Source organism: Notamacropus eugenii, chromosome 5 (genome assembly GCF_028372415.1).
Source record: "Notamacropus eugenii isolate mMacEug1 chromosome 5, mMacEug1.pri_v2, whole genome shotgun sequence".
NCBI lineage: Eukaryota > Metazoa > Chordata > Mammalia > Diprotodontia > Macropodidae > Notamacropus > Notamacropus eugenii.
This window is the reverse complement of record NC_092876.1, coordinates 278275761-278293037: the sequence shown is the minus strand read 5'-3', so window position 1 is coordinate 278293037 and position 17277 is coordinate 278275761. Positions and strand designations below refer to the sequence as shown.

General features: G+C 43.5%; 1 long non-coding RNA gene across 2 annotated transcripts in view; it reads left to right on the top strand.

The window, feature by feature from the left end:
- The window catches only part of LOC140506133 (uncharacterized), a 44967-nt gene extending 28787 nt beyond the window's left edge, over positions 1-16180 (top strand). The window contains exons 3-4 of one of the 2 annotated variants that reach the window (XR_011967793.1): positions 7095-7263; positions 16007-16180. This is a non-coding gene — a long non-coding RNA (uncharacterized lncRNA). Of the gene's footprint in view, positions 1-7094; positions 7264-9085; positions 9544-16006 lie in introns of those variants that run through there. The other variant, XR_011967792.1, reaches the window with a different exon arrangement.
- Positions 16181-17277: the final 1097 nt, after the last annotated feature.

The window sequence follows — 17277 nt, the reverse complement described above, 5'->3', positions numbered from 1 at the left end:
ATTTTACAGATAAGCAAACTGGAAGCCAAGTGATATCACGATATCATAGATCTAGAGTTGGAAGGAAACTCACATGTCATCTAGTTCTAATCCATGACAACACCACCATTTTTCAGATGAAGAAACTGAGGCCTAGATAGGCTAAGTGAATTGACTAACCTCACACAGGTTTTAAGTGGCTAAGCAAGATTGGCAGGTCTCAGGTCTCTAAGTTCTGCTCTCTTTTCCTTCTACCAGGATTCTTCATGGTCATCCAATGAATTAGTAACAGAGGCAGGATTTGACCCTGAAAAGGATCTCTGATACCTTGCCCTTCAAGATCAAATGCTTTAAAAAAAATTGAACCCTTTGTTTTTCTGGACAGGAAAACTGAGACACATGAAAGGAAGTGATTTGTCTGAGTGTTCTCAGGTAGAAAGCAGCAGGGTGTTCTACCCCCAAACTTCCTGCTTTTCTCCTCCATCCCATTTTCCAGGTTGCCTGTCTCCTAAGCTGATGACTCTTTCCACTTTACTAGGATAGTTCCCAAAAATCAATGGTCACAGTAGGAAGGAGGCCTCCTAAGCAACAGAGCCAGGACAAATGAACAAATTCAGACAGAGTAGTGTTTCCTATCATCCTGGACCATATTCAGTGAAAATGAGACACTTTTCGAAAACAATTTCTAGGTAAGTGGTGGAGAAAATAAGGACACCCTCAATACTAGCAGGAAAGAAAGGAACAGCTGAAATTGGCCAATGATCTGCTCTCACCCCATCAGGCTGAGAGAGAAGAGGGGACCCAGGGCAGGAAAGTGTTTCTTAGATAGCTCGGCACACAGGCATAGGCTTAGACAATGACTTGTGTGGGTTGTCATGGCAATGAAATTGAAACCCTGATAAACAATGACCACTCCAACCGCATCCTAACCTCAGAACTGACCTGCTATCTCTATGGTACCAGCTCCAGCCTGCGAAAGTCATCCTGAGATGAACCTCTCTCAGGAGCAGGCAATGATAAAAGGTGTCCAAACCATGCTGCTGGAAAGGTTGAAAAATGACTGTTTCTTGGCCCCTTCCTTCCAGACTGAGAAAGTGGGAACCACCTTCTTAAGCTTCCCCATGGTCTATAGGATATTGTGGAGGGCTGGTGAGGTGTAAAAGATACTAAACCAGTTGGAAGATTAGGGGTCTTCTTGTCACTAGTTACTGGTGTGACCTTGGAAAAGTCATACCATATAGGATTATGGATTTAAAGTTGGATCTTAAAAACCACCAAGTCCAGCCCCCTCAGTTTACAGATAAACAAGCTAAAGCACAGAAAAATTTAAATGATTTGCTCAGGATCATATCACTAATGGGGGTTTAAGGCAATATTTGAACTCGGGTCTCCATTGTATCGAATCACTCCCAAAGACCTTCTCTGTCCTGTAGTTTCCTCAGTTGTAAAATGGGAGCATGATGTAGCAGAAAGAGCACAGGATTTGGAGTCAGAGGGCCTGGGTTCAGCCCTCAGCTTGGCTTCTTCCTATCTGCGTGAACTTGGGCAAGCTCTAAGTGTCTCTCTGGATTGCTTTCTCATCTATAGAAGAGACTGAACTAAAAGATCTCTAGAGTCCCTTCCAGCCGTAAATCCTACCTTCTCTGAGGACTCAACTGATTCTGAAATAATAAATCAAAACCCAGGAAAGGAACAGACAGAAAGGCACCGGAGTCAGCAGGACCAAGAAGAGAGGCCTCCATCCCCTCAGGTAAATTCCTGCCTGCAGTGGGATGGGGACTCCCCTTCAAAAGCCCATCAGGGTTTCTGGTGTCCACCATGAAGCAGACCAAGGCAGAGTGAATTAATGTCTCTGTTAGAACTTGAGGAGAGTACATCTGTGTGTCTCTCATCCTAACCTGGTTTCACACACCAATCTCCCATCAATCTCTTGTTGCCTGAGACACGATGTCTAAGTCTTCCTCAATATCAGCGGGAGCTGAGAAAGAGAATAGAATATGCCCCAAAGGGTTTAACTTGCCTTTTTAAAACCGATATTGTTATTTATATTCGATAGTGGCTATAGCACCAAGCTGCAAAGAAGGCAGGGTGGGGGAGGGGAGATGGAAATTCTTACTGGTTGTTATTCTTGTGGAAACTTATAATTCAAAAGTTTAATCATGCTCATTAGCATAATTTGGGCAACTTCAGTCCATAACCTTGCCCTGGAGTTGATTATTTATGGCACCCAAACAGCAGCCGAAAATTAACTTTGATTTAATGTAACAGTTCCATCCCCAATATAATTTATAATGCAGATAGGTTTGTCAAAAATAAATCGCACTGGCTGGTCTGTCTCAGAACTGGGAGCAGAGTAAGGAAAAGAAACAGAATCTTTCATCTTTTATCTCGTGCTTGGGTGGTCTCTTTCCCCTTTGCCCAGATAGATGCACGATTTCCTGGGGACTGTCTTTGGAGCTGGTACATGAATACTGGAGGCTTTAATCTGTGGAAATATGTTAGGAAGGTGCATTTCTAAAACTTTCTTATTCGCATGTAAGCATTCCCTCATGGGCAAAAAAAGTATATTTAAAAGAATATTTGATTTAAAGTCAGAGAACCTGATACATCAGAGCTGTGCTACTTGCTACATCTGGACAAATCAACTGGATTCTTTCAGTCTTGATTTTCTCATCTGTAAATTGAAGGGATTGGTCTAAATGATTTTGAAGATCTCCTCTAGCTCTGTCTAATGATGCTAGCTAGGATCCTATGACCAGATGTCTTCTGAGGTCCCCTTCAAAGTCTAATTCTCCTGATCCCAGAAACTGATCATCTTGGAGAACTCTTTCCATCTCTATGATTCTACTTAAGGCGAAGCATTCCATGGCCCACTCCAGGCACATTCTCTAATTAACTCCACTTCTTTCCTCCTCAAGATCTAGGAAGACTGCACAGTACATTAGCATACTCCATTTCTGGATATAGTCATGATCAGCCCATCCCTTTTGGGCCCTGTGCAGACCATGTTCAGGCAGAGAGAGCTCTCCAGTCCCATCCTTTCTTTGGAGTCCAGCTTCTACCTTTCTCTCTCAGCAGCAACTATAATGTTATCATCTTCCTAATCTTCCTTGTTTTCCTATTGCTTTTTCTGTTTCTTTTGTGTGGCCTATCCTTCCCAGATGATTCACATATTCCCTACTAAGGTTGCAGAGACAATGGGAAAACAGTCCTCAGACCTTGTCTTAAGCCACCATATAAGTTAACAGACCTTATATCCTTTGGCACAAGCTGATTTTTACCTAGGCTTCCCTCTGTCATCCTAGCCTCACCAGTCAGTTTTACCCAGAAAACACCTGACTTAAAAAGGCCTAGGTCTCCCTTCGCATCCAGGACCATCGCCAGTCTTCCTGACCTCTGTCTTGTCACTGGACTCCAAAGACTTTGGAGGAGAGAGGCTGATGACTTTGTACAGCTCTGCCTCACTCAAATCCAATTCACTTGCAAGTCAAGACATCACCCTCCTGATGTCACTGGGCCTCTCTGAGAACTAAGGAGGAACAACAGTAACCAGCTTAACCCATTGACCACCATAACAAAATGTGTGTACCATCATAGGATGTATATTGTGAAGAGAGGCTTTAGCCAATCAGTCAGTCAACAAACATTTATTAAGCACCAATTATAGGCCATGCACTGTGCCCCTTTATTTTATTAATGAGGAAACTGGTGTTCAGAGAGGTAAACAAACTGATCCAAGGTCACAGAGGTTATAGATAGAACAACCAGAATGCAAACCCAAACCCTTTTATTTTTGAAGTCAATAAGAATTCTTTTTCTTGCACCAGAACAAGGTTTCTGTTTAGAAAGTGGATACAGGCTAGGAAGAGGCAATGTTATCTCAAGACTGGCCAATTCCAACCAATCTTGCTAGCCTGTTAGAAATGCAAGTGAATGAGAAGAAAGGTGGTAGGTAATAGATTGGGAGAGGCATGGGAGGAAAGAAAGTCTAAATCCCAACAAAATATTTTCTCCTCTCCTCTAAAGAAATAGCTTCTCTCTTAAATCTTGGACTCTGCTCTCTCTTATGAGTCTTGGAATAAAAAAAGACATGGGAACAGAATACTTGATAGTGTGGCCAATGAAAAGAGTATGTGTTTAGGAGGCAAGAGTTCTAATCCGAGTTCTAGCTTTATGACCAGGATCTCTCTAGGCATCAGCTTCCCTCTCTATAAAATGATCCCTAAAGATTCTATGAAATCCAGCTTTGAGAGTCTATGAAATAAAGATGAGGATAGCTTGGGACGTTAACAGAGCAAGTCTGGGAGAAAAGAAGTGTCATAATAGCAGACTTCTGGGCTGAATCTCCAATGGATTAATCCTCTGGATTAAACCTTTTCCCACTCCTCCCCCTTAAAAGTACAAATGTATTGACCCCTACAGATACTCCAAGCAAAAGCTGAACTACAGAAGGGGAGGAGGGTGGAGGGAATATCTTATCTTTGGCCTTCATTTCTTCATCTATAAAGAGGACATTGAACCTGATGAATTCTAATGTCCTTTCTAACTCTAACTCTATGATGCCATGGGTGATAATTCATCCTTTGAGCTGACCCAAACTCTCTGCCAAGGAGGCAGTTTCTTTCTGTGGGCAGAACCAAGTAACCAACTTGGCACTGGCTCAGGAATTCTTCTTCCCTGCTAATTCTCTGTCTGGCTTCAGAAGCCATCCAAATATGCCAAGTTTTGTGGCAACAGGTTTGAGGAACCAAGGAGAAATCTCCACCCACTCCTCTACTATCTCCACCCTCTGCACACTCAGGCCAGTCAGTGCCAATTCTCTCTCAATAATGCCGGTAGGAGTTGATGCCATCTCACAATGGGTGGCAGAGACTGTGCCAATGGCTCTCCAAATGCCCTGCAAACTGGCAGGAGAGTGAGGAAACTCAAACCATGAGATTTGGCACCTTAGCAATGTTGGTCTGACTTGAGAGAGTGGATGGGAGGAAGGTTGAAGCTATTGGTTAAAATGAGTTTTTTGATGATATATGGGTTTACTTGTCTGGGACCTCTTGGTCACATTATTAGACCTGGATTAATCAAAAGTTGGCTTCTTTTTTGTCTCTTTTTCTCCTTCTTAATATCTGTAAATATTTACTTATCTGTAAATAAGTGTAAACACAGTATCTAACACATAACAGGCACTTAACAAAGACTTCTTCCTTTCTCTTCCCCTTCTTTCTTAAATGATAAGAAAGCTATAAAAAGGCTATAGGGTTGATTGAGAAGGAGAAAGCTCTTAGTGTCAGTCACCAGAACACAAAGCTCAGGAAGGTCAGAACTCTAGTCTTCATACTATTTGTTCTTCCTTGGTAGTTTCCCATCAGGTATCCATTTCTCTAACTGGACCATATATGGGAAGGCTCTACTTTCATTGAACCCTTTGGATAAAATGCTGAACACCCTCAGACAATGATAATATAACTTCCACACAATTGGTTGATATGGTCAAAATAGCCAAGAAACCAATTCATCCATTTCGTGAAAAAATAAGAATAGCCAGTTAGATCTAATGTAGCTCTACCAACTAGTTGACAGAATTGGCTATTTTTCATTTAGCTTTTGAGAGGCTATACAGACATAATCTGAAGGCTCACCCATTTTGGTGTCTTACTTGTCTTCCACACAAGAAAGTCTCTCTTAATGTCTCCTCATTCCAATACATGATTTGTGCCCCTGCCTGGTCACACTACGGCTAGCTACGTCAGGAACCAGGAGCTAAGAACTCAAGCAGGTCTCCCCTGGCCCTGGAGTCTCACGCCCTAAGACTGGTCAAGGTGGAGCTGGGTGTGGCATCACAGAGACTTAAGGCCCAGGCAGAGGTTACACCCATGTTCTGTACTGTTGGCACAGTACATATGACATAGATAAGGCACTATCTGCCCTCTCATCTTCTCTGTTTCTTCTTCCCCACCCTTCCTAGGTGCAGGGTTTCTTATCAGCCATATGTTGTCCTGATAGGCAGTGAACACTCTGCTTCCCCCTCAACACCCAGCCTAACATTGTTGGCATCCACGTACTGTCTTGCTGAGCATCTGTCAAGAGGGGTGACGGATAATCTTGGTGTGCTTGGCAATCCAGTTGGACAAGTTTCTGCCTGAACTTTAGTTCTGTTGGTTGCTGACTAGAAGAGATTGAATGGGAGGCTGAAACTATGAAGATGCAGGGTCTAAGATGCAGGGTCTGTGACTTCTCATCCTCCAGGGGCTCAGCTCTACAGAAGACCTTCCCCACCCTACCAAAAAATGAGGATAGAAGATATTTTTGATGATATAGATAGATTCCTTTGCATAGCCTCCAGAAAAGGATTACCCCTAATCCAAAAAGGACATATTGGGGCTTATTTTGTTTTCAAAAGATCACCACAAGTCCTGAGTAATACAATCAGGAAGTTCCTCCTGATACCTAACCCTTTTCTTTCCTACTTCATGCAGCTGTCTGATCTCTGTCTCCAATGGGATGTACCACAGGTGTAGCAAAGACTTAGAAACCAAGCAGTCTGATGTTCTCCCAGCTTGCTCCAGGGCTTGGTGATGTAACTAATCTTTTACCTCCCTCTGGAGATGAGACAACCTTAACCTCGCCTTTCGAACAACTGAAAAAACATGGATCCTGGCCCACATTTATGTTTTGCTCAACTGCCTCGCATCAGATATAATAGGGAATTGAAGAAATAAAATTGACATCCTCCTGGCACAAGCCACAGGTGACAGGAGGTGCTGTTTGTAAAGTGGTCCTGTTCCACCTATTACCCCCAAAGTACAAGGCCCCTTCAAATAGATCTAGGTGAAAAGTATATCATTTTTCCATTTTCACCCCCACCTTGGATCCTGAGCAGTATTTCCCAATGTTGCTTAAAGGACACGTGTCCCTCATCCTTCCTTGCTAAGTGAGAGCCATGTTAGGTTAAGCCAGAGATGAGTAAGACAGTCAGGGGAGTGGGAAAGGGGAGGACGGGGGTTGGTGAGCAGGTCATGGCTAAGCTGAAGCAGGCCCAGGGCCAAGGATTCTATGTCGGAGCACTCTTTTCTCATTCAATTTACACTCTTCCCTCGAAACTGTTTTCTTTCTCATAGAGCAAAAAACCAGGGCCAACGCAGTACAGTCTAGTTGAAGGAATGATGGATTTGGGCATGAGGTAACATGGGTCCTGGTCTCGGCTCTGCTGCCAACTTGAAGTATAAAGACCCTGGGCAAAAAATATCAGCCCTCAACATGACACTGTGAGCAAATGCTGGATGAGAAGTAAGATATTATGGGATTAAGTTCCAGTTCAGCTACCTACTAATGCAAGCTCATTAAGAATGGGGATTGTCTGATGAATCTGAGGAAGTTTAGGGAAGCCAGGGATACCACATTGAGGAATGGGCTTTAGACAGAATGGATAAGGAACTAATGATAATTTGGGAAATAGTCAAGGGTCCCCAGGAAGCCCTGTTTTCCATTTGAGTTCTCCAAACATTTCAATGGGAAGGAAAGATAAGGGGAGAAAGGAGACGAAGTATTGAATTTGGAGTCAGAAGACATAGCTTTTAATCCCAGGTTTTCTACCTGCTTCCTATGTTATCTTGGGCAAATGACTGGCTCTCTGAACTTTAGTTTCCTTAGTCAACTAGCATTTGATTAAGCAACTACCATGTGCCAATGACTATGCCAAGGACTGGGGACACAAAGAGAGGACACAAAATAGTCTCTGTTCTCAAAGGAGCTCAAAGTCTGAAGGGAGAGAGAACATGCAAACCACTCTGCATAAACAAGATCTATACAAGATAAACCCGGGGTAGTCTCAGAGAGACTAGAATTAAGAGAGATCAGAAAAGGCTTCTTTCAGAAGATAGAATTTTATCTGGGACTAGAAGGAAGCCAACTTCAGGCTTTTTGCCTGGCATTTTGTTGTTCAGTCATTTTCAGTTGTGTTCAACTCTCCTTGAGCCCATTTGGGGTTTTCTTGACAGAGATACTGGAGTGATTTGCCATTTCCTTCTCCAGCTCTTTTTTACAGATGAGGAAACAGAGGCAAACAGGGTTAAGTGATTTGCCCAGGGTTATATAGCTAGTAAGTGCCTGAGGCATTCCAGGTATGGGGGAGAGCTAATAAAATTCATGGAACTGGAGATGGAATGTCCAGTAAGAAGAACAACAAGGAGGCAGAATGAGAGAACCATTAGACTAGATGACAGCTCAGGACCTTTTTAGCTCTAACAATCGGTGAATGCAGCCAAGCAGCATCCCTAGCCACACCCCTTTCACTCTCCCTCTCTCTTTTTTCCAGTTCCTCAGTTACAGAGCAGTCTTTAAGAGAGACTCCCATAGCCTGGTCGGCTCCCTGGTAAACTCCTTTCCTTCCCTCAGATTCTTACCCTGTGCTGCATTGGTCTATCATTCTGCTTTCCTAGGACCATATAGGGAAAGGGCATTGAAATAAGCTCTAGGAAAGCTATACAATTAGAGTGGAATAAGTCCTGAATTTGAAGGTTGTTGTTTAGTCGTGTCTCACTCTCCATGACCTCATTTGGGGTTTTCTTGGCAGAGATACTGGAGTGGTTTGCCTTTGCCTTTTCCAGCTCATTTAACAGATGAGGAAACTGAGGCAAACAGGGTTAAGTGACTTGCCCAGGGTCACACAGTAGCCAAATTTGAACTCACCAATATGAGTCTTCCTGACTAGAGGACCAGCACAATGTTTGCTTTTCTCTTCCAGCCTCTCAACTCCTCTGATCAGCAGCTCTGTTACCCTAAATTGTCCTTCCTGGCATCACTTAGAAATTAGGTTGTCCTTCTCTGCTTGTATCTTGATATCAGACTACTTCACCGTCTGAATGTAAAAACTCTGCTGTGCCCCACCCTTGAAGAGGGCTGCATTTCTCCTGGCCCCAGGAGAGTCAGGCCCTCATGTCCTCATTTAAAAAGCAGGGGAGTTCGCCTAGCACAGCGTCCCAGAAGGTATAGATGGTTTCTCCTCTCCATAGCTGCTACTGGAAACAAAATCATCTCCTGCCTCAAATGGTACAAGGGGGTTCCTGGGGCAGAGAGGGAACTGAGAATCCCGTCATCTTCATCTCATCAGGTTGCAGTGGTCCCAGGAGGGGATGAGAGCTGGTGGAAATTGAATGGCAGAAGAGGAGAGAGAGGAGCAAAGAAAGTCAGGCATGGAGGACAGCTAAGAGAGGGCTGGTGGGAGTTGTAAGAAGACGCTGCTGCTGACACAGCAGCTTACTTTTTCTCTATTTTCTACCATAAATCACTCCTGTCGGCACCCAGCTCCTGTGAGGCTGATGGGAGAGAGCGAAAGAAAGCAGACTCCTAGGATCCCTTCTCCACACAGTTCCTGTAATGGTCTATGACCTTGAATCAGCCCCCTGATTTGTTGGGTGCCTTAGTTTCCCCTGACTAAAAAAATTGAGCAGTTTGGAGAATATATGAGATCATGTATACAAAGAGTTTTAAACTCTCTGTGCATAAGCACTTGTGTAAACATCAGGTAATATCATTAGTAGTTATCATTAGAGCCTTAATTAAAATATAGCATGGGGCTCAAAAATCTCCCAGCTGCCTGGTATGGGAATGGAAGCTCAGCCTTCAGAAGAGAGAGGAGCCATGAGTGGAAGCAACCTTTCTGAAATGGATTTTCACTAGTCAGACAGAAGAATGTTATAACAGGAAGAGCTCAGGATTTAGAGTTAGAAGGTCTGGGTTCAAATCCAGCTTTGCCACTTAATATCTGTGTGACCTTGAGGTAGTGACTCCTGGTCTCAGTTTCTCATCAATTGAGTGAGCTGGACCAACTTAACACTATGATTGCTTATGGTTCTAATACTGGGCTCCTATGAAAAGAATCAGTAGGTGGGTGGCACAGTGGATAGAGTGTCTGGGCCAGAGTTAGGAAGAGATGAGCTTGAATCCGGCTTCAGACACTTACTAGCTATGTGACCCTGAGCAAGTCACTTAACCCTGTTTCCCTCGGTTTCCTCTTCTATAAAATGAACTGGAGAAAGAAACCATTCTAGTATCTTTGCCAAGGAAATCTCAAATAGAACAACAAAGAGATAGACAGGACTGAGACAACTGAACAACATGAAAAGAATCACCCTGGAGAACTGACATTATTTCTGTAGGTTAGACAAGCAGAAGTTTTTTTTTGTTGTTGGTCTTAAGGAGATTGAATACCATAGCTCTGCCTTACTATGTTTCATAGTGGTAGTGTGATGTAGTGAAGAGAGAGATGAGCCCAGAGGCTCAAATTCCAACATATTATTTATTAATTTATATATTTATTAATGTATATATGCATTAATTATATAACCATAAGCAATCACGTCCCCTCTCCAAGACTCATGTTCTCCATTCATGAGATGGGGACGCTATTTGCTTTATCTCCCTCATGCAGCTACCGTGAGGAAAGCACTTTATAACCATTCCAACCCTATATAAGTGTGAGCCTTTATTAGAATTACAGAATCAGAAAATCTAGGCATTGCAAGGAACTTGAGAGGCCATGGAGTGCAGTCCATGCATAAATAAGCATCTCCAGGTCAATCAGCCTCCCTTGAAGACCTTTAATGAGGTGGAACTCACTACTTTCCAAGGCTCTAATTGTTAAGAATTTTTTCCATAAGCATCAATTCTAACTGCTTCTATGCAACTCTCATCCGTAGCTCCTTGTTTTGGCCTCTGGGGCCAAGCTTAGCAACTCTGTCTAATCCCTCTTCCACAAGACAGCCTTTCACATACTTAAAGACAGCGATTATGTCCACTTTAGCCTTCTTTTCTCCAGGCTAAACATCCTCCCCAATTCTTTCAATTGATCCTCATATGGTGTGATCGTGAATTCCTTTACCATTCTGCTTGCCTCTCTCTGGACGTATTTCAGGGTTAGCAATGACCTTTCTAAAATGGAGCACCCAGAACTGAATGCAGCATTCTAGATGGGATCTGATCAGGGCTTGAAACAGGAAGATTATTACACCCAAGTCCTAAAGCCCCTCTGTCTCCTTGCACAGCCCAAGACAGTATTAGATTTTTGTGTGTGTGTCAGGTTTTCCCCCCTTAGGAGCTGTACAAATTGTTGACTTACATTTATCTTGGATTTCAATAAAAACCTCATCTTTTTGAGATCAGTTACTATTTAGCCAAACCTCTTTCCATCTTGTTCTTACAAGTTCATTTTTTGAACCCTTTAAGTCTTTACCTGTAGATTCCATCTAATTAGATCCACTTAATGTCCCAACCAATCCAAGGTTATTTGAAATCCTTACTCTCTCCTTCAAAGTTATCCATCCTCCCTAACTTGGCATCTTCTGCAAATTCAATAAACATGCCAATATATGCTTTTCTCCAAGTCATTGATAAAAAAAAATGTCAATTGTCATAGGACCATAAATCCTTGCAGTATTCTACTATATACTCTGTCCAAGTTAACACAGAACCATTCATGACAAATCATAGGTCTTTCCATTCATCCAGTTCTGAACCCAACTAACTCTACTCTCATCTAGCCATATGCCCTTAATGTTGCCCATTAAAATAGCACAAGAGATTGCCTAATGCTTTGCTAAAATTTAGATCAACTCTGTCTACTATATTCCTCTGATCTGCCAGACCAGAGACAAGCTTTACTAATAGCAAAACAGAAAATAAAGTTAATATGACATAATATTTTTTTGATGAAGTCATGTTGTCTCTCTGTGATCAGCATTTCCTTTTTAAGAGAAAAGGAGGAGATGTTTATCTATCCTTTTTAGCAAGACAAGGATGATGGACCATATGCCCATCCAGAAGCACAGGGATAGACTTGGTTATTTGTCCCCTTCTCATATGAGGATTTTATGAAATGATCTTTCTTCCCTATGAAACATTCATTTCCTCTCAAAATTCCAGAAACAAGACCCCCTAATCCCAAGACTGGGGGAAATAATGACCAAAAAAGAATGTACCCACATACCCCTCCAATAAAAAAAAAATTAACATAGGAAAAGGTGCTGCTGTCAGCCATAAGGAAGAATGCTGGGGCAAATTAAATAGACAGATTTTATCTACATAGATCCTTACAAAATGATAACAAAAACTGCAACAACCATAATTTACACTTGGTCAATGTACATAATCATGCCCCAGAATGGTTTGAATGATCCCTAGATATGGGGGGAGAAGACAAAAGCATTTGGAGGGTGGGGGGCCCTGCTAGGGAGATCCCAGAGAGAAGGGTTGAGAGGGTCTATGAAATGATTTTTATGTCCCTCTCCATGTGTCTCCCACTGACCACCCTTCTGTACTAGGTAGAGCTGGCCTCAAGCAATCAATCAATTAAAAAGTAGGTTCATGCATTCTGAGCAAAAAGGGACCTTGGAGAATATCCAATCCAATATTAATTTGTTATTAGTGTACAGATGAGGAAACTAAGGCTTAGAGATTAAGTGACGCCCATTGCCACATGGGTGCTAAGGATCAGAGGTGACATACTATCTACTATATCATACTTCTATTTACTGAGCATATTCATATGATGATAGATTAGTTTTTATCCAGAAGTACAAGGCAAGAAAGACCCCATAGTTAGTAGATCCCTGTGATTATAAGGTGGGATGCTGAGTTCAGTATAATGTTGAGTTCAGGACAGGACCATGAACATAATAAGGTCTGCATCTTACTCTAGCCAAGGTTAAACAATTTCATTGCAGAAGTACAGGCAAAGTCCTAGAATTCTAGGCCATTGAATGGAACTGCTAAGGGAGAATTATTTTTTAAAACCCTTCCTTCCTGAAGTTGGGATAACACATTGGCTGTGATTAGTAGATAGGGCTGAGGATGAGGCAGAGGCAGAGTTCATTTGGTCCTCCCTTCCCCTTCAGAAAGTTATAAATGCCTTCAAGGACAGTCCCATCCAACCTTAGGTCTTCAGGAGTGGGGAACCTGTGGCCTCAAGGCCACACGTGGCCCTCTAGGTGTGCAGCCCTTTGACTGAATCCAAACTTCACAGAACAAGCCCCCTTCATAAAAGAATTTGTTCTAAAATTTGGACACCCGGTCAAAAGGCCACACCTGAGGACCTAGAAGGCCACATGTATGTAGCCTCGAGGCTGCAGGTTCCCCACCCTTGCTTTAGTTTGTTCCCTAACATCATAGTAGCCTCCTTTGGTGACTGTCTGAATACCAGGAAACCCTGGAACTGTCCAGCACAAGCCTACGTCCTGAACCCGTTAAGGGGTTGGTACTTAAATATGCTGGTGACTTGGGGAAATAAATATAGCCTTTCCCCCAAAAGGGAACTTGCTAGGAAAAGAAGATAATCCAAGGCATGGTCCTGGAGATCGATGAAGATAAAGGCCAGGTTTTCTGGGTAACCAAAACCAAGAGCTAGACAAGAGCTGGACAGTGTTTGTAGTGATAGACATCCAAAGCCAGGGAAGGCAAGAGGAATAGGATAAGAGACTATAAGCAAGCAGGAAGCATTGGTAAAAATGATGGTTTGTCTCCAAGTCATCATTCTTTTGCGGTAGCAGTATGCCCATGATGCTCAATGCACAGCATTGACAACACCATGAGCCCCGATGCCAAGATCCCCCTTACCTCCTGGGTCAACTCACCACCCTGGGTAATTAGTGATCCCACTGACTGCTGCTTCCCATTCACTGGCATCACAATCTCCTTGGAAATTGGTGCCTGCTTTCAAGCAGCCTTCTCTTTCCTTTGCTGCCACTGCAATGAGACAGAGAGAGTCAGGTGACGAGCTCTGAGCCCCCGAGTCTCTTTGCTGTTAAGTGCTGTAATTTAGTCTGGGCTCTGTGTTTTGATTTTGCCCAGCTGCGTCTGTGTGCATTTAGATTAATCCTGTTAGCTGGCGGGAGCAAGGCTGCCTGCTGTTTATCAAGAGTTCTTCTACAATTCCCATTCGATACGCAGCCGCTTCGAGGAGGCTGGTCCACCTTCCGCTGGTGAGAGCCAGGGCAGGCAAACATGAACACCAGGGAGGCATTTGGGGTTGCCCAGATTCACCTTTGCAAGTAGGATGAAGGTTTTACAAGCCTCAAAACCTGCTCCCTGGTCTGTGACTCTTTCTTCAGGCCTCACCATTCTAGATTCTAGTGACTCTGGGGCCACACATCTGCTGGTGGGCACAATAGTCACATACCGAGGCTAGTGCCAAGGACTGACACTGGTGCTTTCCTATTATTGGACTTCCCTGCCCACAATCTAATTTTTCTTCAGTACAGTTTATTTTTGTTGGGTCACAACGGTTGGACTAGTTGGTCTTTAGGGTGCTTTCCAAATCTGGGGTCCTGGGATTCTAGGAGAACCTGTGATGATTGACATGGCCTCCATTTGATCTAGTCCGTACCTTATAGCTTAGGGATGCATCCTCATCTATGGGCACAGGTTTATGTGCACATGTGTTTGTGTGTGCATGCATGTACATGACTGAGGGTACCTGTGGGAAAGAATACACCAGAGTTCTAGTCCTCTCCCTGTCAGCAACCAGCTATGTAACTTTGAATAACAGCCTCCTGAGACTCAGTGTCCATGTTTTGTAAACATGACTAAGAATACCTCACCAAAGGGCATCATCAGTGCTGAGTCTGCTACCCACCTCCCTGACAGAGAGGTGATGAACTCAGTGTGCAGATCAAGACCTATATTTTTGGACATTAGAGCCAATGCTCAAATTTTTTTATGGAATATGCATACTTATTGCATATTTTTATTTTTTGAATGGGGGAGGACATTAGGGGGTGAGAAATAGACTTTTTATTGAATTTTTTTTCATTTCAAAGAACATCATAGGATCAGAGGCCTCGCTACAGGAGCACCCTCAGAGGCTATCTAGTCTCCCTCATTTTGCACAGGAGAAAAACTCAGGCTTAGAAAAGTAAAGATAAGCCCAAGGTCACACAAGTAGTAAGTCCTAGGGCCAGGAGCTGATCTGAGATTTCTTTGATTCTAGAACCAATGCCTTTTCTACTGTGCCAAGACTTGTGGTAAAGACTAAATGAAATCCTGGGATTATCGACCTCAGGCCTTAGAGTTCATCTAGTCATTTTACAGACAAGAGAAATGACTTGCCTAAGGACACACAGGGAGGAAAGTGTGGTTTAAGCTATGCAAAGGGAGTTTTCTAGGCCCATGAGCACACCTGGATCACTGGGGTTAGAGCCATTCCTTCTCAAGAGCATCCCTCCCTTACCTCCCATGTCCCCCAGTGATAATCACTCATATGAGCATGAGGCTTTAGGTGGTTTACAATATACTTTCTCCAAAAGGATCTTTGGAAATGGGAAACACACATGTACGTGTGTATTTTTTATCATATATATTATATATAATTATATGTGTATTATACTCATTTTTCAGGTGAGGAAACTTATCAGAGGAAGCTCAATGAGTTGAGTTGACTTTTTCAAGGTCATACAGTTCAATGATGGCAAAGCTAGGGATCAAATTCAGTTGCCATGCCCTATGTGGTACCAGGGATTCAAGTTCAAATCCTGACTTTATTCTTCACTGCCTGTTTGGCCTTGAGCATATCATTTAACCTCAGTGGCCCTCAGTTTCCTCACCTGTAAAATGAGGGTACTTGATTAGTTGGCCTTTGTCTCTCCCTTGGCCAAAGCTCTCTTGGGCCATGAGGTTAATTCAAGGTCCCCAAGGGAAGGGATTGTCCAGGAAAACTAATCCTTGTTGCTCTCTGACCATCCAAAAAGGGTAAAATCCCTTGACCCAGGACCACTCAGCAACTACAGGACTACCTTTCTCCATGCTTCCTAGTATTGAGAAATCAAAACACTTGGAGTACTTTCTCACATCAAATACAAGTTCTCCCTGAGGAGCCCACAGCCAGACCCTGGCCTTCCCTTCTTGGGACTGAGCCAGGTAATAAAGATCTAGAACCAGAAGAAAGGTGCTGGGCTGGAAGGGAAGGAGTCGGCACCATCCCCCTCACTGCCGTTTCCCCGAGGTGCCTGTCACTCACTGTCTCTTTATCTCTGGGAGCCAGGATCAAGGTGGAAAGCACGGAGGAAGCTGTTGGCAGGATGAATACTTGTTTCCTCAACCTCCAGCAATACCACACTCTGTTAACTTGGTGAGTGACACCATGGCTTGCCTGGGCAACACAGGCCACATTGGTGATTGGAGGCAGGGGGGCCCTGCAGAGGAGAAGGGGCTGAGAACACCCCACCTTTTCCTGGGATAGGGTGGGGCAGTAAGCAGCACTCCTGGAGGGGGAGTCCGAAGAGTCAGGTAAGAACAGGCCTAGGAACCCCTGAGTTCTATTACCAGCTATGAACATCCTGATATGCTTTTCCTCTATCTCAAAAGAAACTCCCAAAAGTTAGAGATAAAAGAGAAAATAGATAGGGAGTGCTTGGAGATCTTAGCTCTGTCTGCCAGGCATTGATACCCTGATATGTTAGCAGAGAGAAGCCTTTAGAAACCTAATGGCCTTCATAGGCTAGAGCGGGAGTGAGGAACCTGTGGCCTCGAGGTTACATGTGGTCCTCTTGGTCCTCGAGTGCGGCCCTTTGACTGAATCCAGACTTCACAGAACAAATCCCTTTAATAAAAAAAGAATTTGTTGTATAAAAGTAGGACCCAGTCAAAAGTCCGCACCTAAGGACCTAGAAGACCTCGTGTGGCCCTGTAGTCAGGAAGACCTGAGTTCAAATCTAGACTCAGACATTTAGTAGGTGTGTAACCCTGGGCAAGTCACTTAACCCTGTTTGTCTCAGTTTAACCCTGTTTGTCTCAGTTCGTCTGTAAAGCAGAAGGAAACGGCAAACCACTCCAGTATCTTTGCCAAGACAACCCCAAGTGGGGTCACAAAGAGTCAGACACGTCTGAAATAGCTGAGCAAACAACATGATGAGCCCTGGAAGGGAAGGGACCAGAAAGCCCGCATCCAAAAAAGGAAGGAGGTTAGAACTTCTGTATCTACTGAATGTATCAGGATCCTTCTTACTTCCAGCCTAGGCTAGAGAAGGAAGCCCCCCACAATAAATCAATCAATAAATTCTGAATAGTCAGATCTATTACCTACCATCTATTTGGCCTTGAGCAAATCACTTAACCCACATGGGCCTCAGTTTCCTCACCTGTAAAATGAGTAGTGACCAGGTGGGAAGAACACTGGACTTTAACTTAGAAGTCCTGAAAGTCAAGCTCTGCCACTGGCTGTGTGTGTGAGCATGCATGCGTGTGTGTGTGTGTGTGTGTGTGTGTGTGTGTGTGTATGTTCTTTGCTAAGTCACTTCTAGGCTTCAATCTCCC